The sequence below is a fragment of the Octodon degus genome, unplaced genomic scaffold, assembly GCF_000260255.1.
Source record: "Octodon degus isolate 3935 unplaced genomic scaffold, OctDeg1.0 scaffold00177, whole genome shotgun sequence".
Classification (NCBI taxonomy): domain Eukaryota; kingdom Metazoa; phylum Chordata; class Mammalia; order Rodentia; family Octodontidae; genus Octodon; species Octodon degus.
In genome coordinates, this window is record NW_004524753.1 from 4472981 (window position 1) to 4479588 (window position 6608).

Here is a 6608-nt window from a genome sequence, read left to right on the forward strand (position 1 = left end):
CTGCTGTCTTAGATTCTTTGAGGTTTCTGTTTTTAATTACCTTTGTGGGAAGTAAAAGCAATGTCTTTTTAACTAAGGCGACAAGAGAAATATAAACAGCAACCAAGACAGGATTTTTTTTAAAGGCTCATAGGATAATGCCAGTAAAAATATTTCCTATGGAATTCCAAGGAGGAAGTGGCCACTGGCACGGCCCTGGTGAGTGCTGAGGACCCAAACAGGAGCAGTTCCAGTGATACTGAGCCCCAAGAAGACAGAAGAGACGAGGTGCCGCTGAAGCAGAGCAGCTTAACCAGAGCCACCAGGCCTTCATGAGCAGCGGCACAGGAAGGACAGGTCCTGGAACTGAAATACAGGGTTGCATCGAGGGACTGAGGCGTTTATGGTCACAGCATGTGGAGTTTGCAGGAAAGACCTATGAAAAGACAAGGAGTGAGGTGCTGTGAAAATGATTCCAGCTTCAATGAGTGTGTGATACAACAGGACAGTGACAGCTGTATTTGTCACCTAACAGAAGGCAGTGCAGGTGTATCAGCCTCCTTTGCTGTACTGCTCCTTGGAGCACCAAGATTTTTCACACCTGGCCTGGAGCTCACCAGATACAGGTTTGGAGTCAACACCTGATGATTAGTTACTGAGCCTTAGCATGCAGTTAGAAAACCAAACAACACCCGAAAGGCTCCATGACAAAAGGGTTCCACTCAAATGAGACAATGGAGCAGTCACATAGGCCAACCTCTCATTCATCCATAAAGCAGAAAGCTGCTGCTTCTGAAGGCTGAGGCAGGAGGACTGCAAGTTTCAGGCCAGTTTGTGCAATTTAGCAAGATCCTATGTTGAAGTACAAATTTAAAAGGTGCTGGGGACATGCTCAATGACAGCACACTGGCCGAGAAAGGCCTTGGCTTCTGTGTCCTGTAGGGTCCCAGCAGCCCCTCAAGGAGCAGGTGAATTTGGGGACAGAGGCCACAAGTCCTTCAGTGGCTGATGAAAGCCTTCCTGTGATGACATGTGTCCGCAAGTCCACATGGCCACCAACTTCATTTATTTCCGTGGGGCCTTGTTTTGATATAGTATAGATTTGTCTTAGTTGAGGAAACTAAACAAATATAAACTGGAAAAAAATTAGTAAGCCAAAAGCAAAGGCATAAGTTCTATTTTGAACACAGTAACAGAATGCCTGCTCTTCTTAAAAAAATATTTTGAAAAATATTGCAAACACTGAAAAAGACACAGAGGAGAAAATATCCAATACTTACGTACATGCCTCCTGGAAACAAATGTCTATTTGCTTCTGTTTTTACAGAGGTGATGAAGTGCCATCGACATACTTGATGTGCTCGTCCGCCTCTCTACCTCCCACTCCCTTTTTGGTTTCTCAGAGGTCGCTGCAGTTCTGACGTTGGGGGGTCCTTCCTGTCCACATTTGCTAGACTTTCACCGCATGCATCTGTCTCAATATGTATCAAGGCGGATTGTACCATGTGTTCCTAATGGCACAAAAATGCTATCGCACTATCCCACCCCCACCTTAGCTTCATACGCTGCAGCAGTTCACCCACTCTGTCACCGTGGGCGCTGTGGCTAGGTCCAGGGTTGCCTGGAGTGAACCTCGTGCACACATACCCCTGTGTGTGGGAGCTGATTTCAGGAATCTTAGTAGCCGTGGGATTCAGGAAACGTCTGCCTCTACCTTAACTAAGCATAGCTGAGCTATTCCTCCACACAACAGTTCAAAGTACTCTCCCCCAAACTGAATGAGTTCCTGATCACTCACACATATTAAATTTTAACGCCTTTGTCAATGTAATAAGTGCTTTGATTTCCATTGCCTGAAGCTTCTTGGAAAATAACCAGACTCTCAGCTGCAAGTCTGTTTCTCCTGGATCAGTGAAGATCGGGTCTCCCAAAGGGGCAGTGTAAAAATCAGGGAGCGGGCAAGGAGGGCAGTGGTGTGTACCCGTAATCTCAGCAAACTGAGAGTCTGAGACAGGTACATCACTAGCTCAAGACCAGCCTGGGAAATTAACAGTTTAGCAAGATTCTGTTTCAAAAATAAATAAATAAATATATAAAACTGCAGATGTAACTCAGTATGGGGACCTTGGCCTAATTCTCAGTACTAAAGATGCTAAGCACCTTTCGGATTTTGTCTCAGTGGCGTAATAGTATCAAGGAGGAGCTACTGAGCTATGCTCAGTCACTGTAATGAGAATTAGTGCTTGGGCCCACACGAGAGTGCAGGCCCCAAGTTGTTGGTGAGAACACTGAGACGACACCAACGGTAGCTCTGCCTGTGCTCACCTAGGAGAAGGAAACGTGTGCCTGGCCGTGCTGAAGCCAGAAGCTCCATGTCCAGAAGAGGCCAGGGCTGAGAAATTGTGTACTTGGTGCACCAGCTCTGTCTGCCATTTGCTACCACTGACGCTCCCGCAGATCTGAAAGAACCGCCCTTCTGAGTATAGGGACTGGTGTGTGTGGATATTCAGTGCATTCACTTCTACAGTGAAATAAGGGAGCAGTTTCCACATGCTCAGCATTGCTGGAAGTCCCGAGCACAAATGGAAGTAAACAATTGCACCAACACTCACCACCCAAGAAGCTCACACTCTAGAAGGAGGTGACCGGCAATCAAGAAAGAATCTAGCCAGGAAAAGCGGTGTGCACGTAGAATCCCAATTAGAGTCCCAGGAGGCTGAGTCAGGAAGATCCCAAGTTCAAGGCCAGCCAGTGCCACTTAAAAAGCCTGCATCTCAGAATAAATGAATTAAATGGATGCCAGTGCCAACTGCAGCTGGAAAAACTGGTGCAGGAGAAAGAGATAAAACTGGCAGAGCTAGGGCTGGGAGGGCAGCACATGGGAGTTCCGTGCATGGCCCTGGCAAACACAGTGCTTTCTCTGCCTCTACTTACAGGGACCCTAGGGACCCTTCTCTCAGTTATTTGGACTCTAACTTTCTTAAACTATGAAAGGCAGAAAGTAATCAAGAAATTGTGTGTGGCTTTATTTAATTTGCTAGGATTAAAGTTTATACGGTCTTTCCAAACACTGATTCGCTTGGAACTTTAACCTTAAAGCAGGAAGGGGGAATTGCTGTAAGGCTCTACTGTTTAAAATTCACAAAACATTTGAAAGTTGTTCAAAATCGCAGGCTTGAGTGAAGTGGAAAAGGATTTCATTTTTTCTTAGTATATACACAAAAAATATACAGTGAGAAAACAATAGGCAGAGACTCTGGGAGGTCTCAAGTGAGTTTGGGCTCTGTTCCTTCTACAGTTATGGAAATTAAGCTACTTCTATTTGCCTCAGTTTCCTTGCTAAGAAGAATCCAATTTTACAGTTTTGTCTCTTCTGACCCTTGATCTCCCACATTTGTATTTGAAAACTGAAACACTAGTTGTTTCACTTATCTCTGATCTCTCTCTCTCTCTCTCTCTCTCTCTCTCTCTCTCTCTCTCTCTCTCCCTCCCCCCCCAATCTGAGATGGACTATAACAATTTCCTTTTGAAACACAGAAATCTCCCCCATTGTTCCAGTTCCTTCTCAGTCTCTTTTCCTGGGACAGGGGACAAGTTGGAAAATGTTTACCCTCTTACAGAAAAAGCCTCGGATTTCTTCATATGTCACAACTAGTGATACTTTGGAAGGTATTGGGCACTGCATGGGATATAGATGTTAAAATGAAGAGTACTTTTTTTTTATGTATTTAGTTCAGGGTTCACAGGGTCTCACTACACAGATTTGACTTTTAGTGATCCTTCCTGTTTTTCAGCCTCCCAAGGGCTGGGATTACAAGCACGTACTACCACACCCAGTCTCAATCACTGTCTCAGTGCACCCCAGGGGTCCCCTGCATCTGCCTGAGCAGGTGCTTTAATCCACTGAGCTATCTGGCTGGCTCGATCAGTAGTTATTGAAAAATCAAATCAGTTTTAAATTTATAGCTTAGGAAGCACATCTTTATTTTTATTTATTTTTAAATTAATTTTTCCATAATTTTATTGAGAAACAAATAGCAATGAGACAGTCTCAAACCAAATTGGTAGGACAGTTTCAATAATTAACACATTGCAAACATTCTTCCTAGTGGTTAATTGCTGTACAAGATGCAGACTTGATAAACTATTTACAAACACCATTAGAACAAATCCCTCTATTCATTAAGAGAATGAAAAATATGGAACGCTTCGCGAATTTGCGTGTCATCCTTGCGCAGGGGCCATGCTAATCTTCTCTGTATCATTCCAATTTTAGTATATGTGCTGCCGAAGCGAGCACAATCAAATCAGTTTGAATGTAAGTGGAATGTTAAAATTGAGCCCTTCCCCATCCACCACCCCCACCCCCAGTATTGGGGATTGAACCCAAGGGTACTCTACAACTGAACTACAGTTGTAGCTCTTTTTGTTGTTGTCTAGTCTTTGTTTTTGTTGCTTGAGGTAGTCTTGATAAACTGCCTAGGCAGGCCTGTAAATTTACAATATTTCTGCCTCAGTCTTCTGAGTAGCTGGGATTACAGGTATGTGCCACTATACCTGGCATTACTATTCAAATGAATTGTTTCTTTTTTTTTACGTTCTCAATGCAAATAATCTTTTTTTTTTAATTCCTGTATTTTTTAGGGAAGGGTCTACAGGGTGTTCAGGGTCTCACTACTAGATCAGATTCATAGTGATTTTCCTGTTTAAAGTCTCCCAAGTGCTGGGATTACAGGTGTGCGCTACCACGCCCAGTCTCAGTCACCATCTCAGTGGGGATGGGGCTGGCAGGCAAACTCAGGGATTGAACCCCCAGCCCCTGCACCAGCTTGCAGGCGCTTTAATCCACTGAGCTACTTGGCCAGCCCTGCAAATAATCTTTTAGACTTCCAGGAAGATGGCAGAGTGGTAAGCAGCAGAGAAACAGCCTCTCTGAGATTTGCTGTCCAGATGCAGGAATATAGCAATACAAGGAAGAGAGGAAGGAGGGAAGCGGGTCCCCAGGACCCAGAAAATATCTAAAGTGAGAATTTAAATCCATGTAGGGTAGACAGTGACTTCAGTGAAGAAGGAGGTGGCAGGTGACCCTTTTCCTCCAAGCCTGGACTCACTGCGTGGGAGGCAGGGCTTGAATGTGCAGATACACAGTGACCTTGGAGGCCTCCACAGAGAAATGCACCGTGGAACAGAACAGCGGATGCGGCAGATTGCAGTGGCTGGCGAGTTATTTGAATTCAGATGGCCTCCAGGAGAGGGAGACTGGCTGGGAGCCATCGTGGAAAGGGCCCGACCGAGTTCAGAACTCAGGACTGCTGTAGGTTTTGACTAGGGGCTCTCAGTGACGGGGTAAGTCAGATCTGAGTTCAAGTTGGCAGGAGGCCACGGGGCTGAGTTCAAGCTGGCAAGAGGCACACAGACTGTTACAGGCTGAACAGATTTGGTTCTACCCTCACAGCCAGAAGCCAGCCTGAACTTCAGTGGAAGTAAAGGCACAGGCTTGCTGGGATGATCTGCTCCTCCAACCATAAATCTGAGCTGACTTTCCAGGATTAATCACCTCGGATCTGGACTCTGTTTGCCAAAGTTGTCTACCAGTGACAGCAGAGACATGCCATACCATGGACTTTTTTCTTCATCTTCTTTTCTGTCCTGTTTTTATTTGTTTGTTCCTTCTTTCTTGATTGTTTGTTGTTTTTATGAGTAGGGACATGATTTCTAGTTTCTTTTGTTGCCATTCTCCTGTTCTGTTCTTGTTTTTAATTTGTTCTTCTCTCTTTCTCATCTGTGGTCTTCACCAGTTTCCCAAAGTTGGAGTGACCTTCCTTTGTCCTCCAAACTTGCTTCTAATCTCTTCATCTTCTTCCATTTCTCTATTTCTTTCTCCTGAGCCCCTTTTAAGCTTTCTCCCCTGAGGGTAAAATCACCACATTTGAAGGAATATTTAACTTACTGTATATGATTTCTAGTTTGTTTTAGATGTTTTTATATAACAACAACTATAGTTCATACAATTAAAAGTGATAAGTTAGTAGTTAGCACAGTTTGCCATTTTCTTGGCCATGTTTGATGCTGTTGTTATTGCTGATTGTATCACTTTAGCCAAAATAATTGTTTTCATCAGTTATTCTTTCTGGTTCACAGAGACTGAGATTGCCTAAGCGTCATAATCTCATAGGCTGTTGTGCCAAACAGCCAATTTATTCTTATCCTGAATAAATTGAAGAGAAAGATCTTGCAACAGACTCAAATCAGCTACACCTGGAAGACATCTCTGAGTAGTCATTTTTTAAATGTTCTAAGTGCTAGCAATAAAGCTATTCACCACAGGCAATTGATAAGCATGAATCCAGGAATTAAACTTTAAAAAATAGAAAATGAGAAGACCCCTGAGAAAGATGCAACCTCAGACTTCTGTGTGACCAAAGGCAAACCCAGGGGCCGATGAAGGGGAACAATCTGAAAACATCTAGACTCATGGAAATGGGAACAGCAAAAGCACCAAGGCAGATGAATGAGCCTTTAGAAAAAGATCAAATCAGAAATGATTTTTCAGAGGGCCAGCCAAATACCTAAGTGGATTAAAGTGCCTGCAAGCAGGGGCAGGAATCAGGGTCCAATCCCTGGGCCTG

At 44.1% G+C, this 6608-nt stretch overlaps 1 non-coding gene across 1 annotated transcript; it reads right to left on the reverse strand.

Annotated features, from left to right (window-relative positions):
- Window positions 1-4172: 4172 nt before the first annotated feature.
- LOC111813273 lies at window positions 4173-4279 on the reverse strand. The gene has a single exon (XR_002818577.1). It is a non-coding gene; the product is annotated as a U6 spliceosomal RNA (small nuclear RNA).
- Between the last annotated feature and the right edge of the window lie 2329 nt (window positions 4280-6608).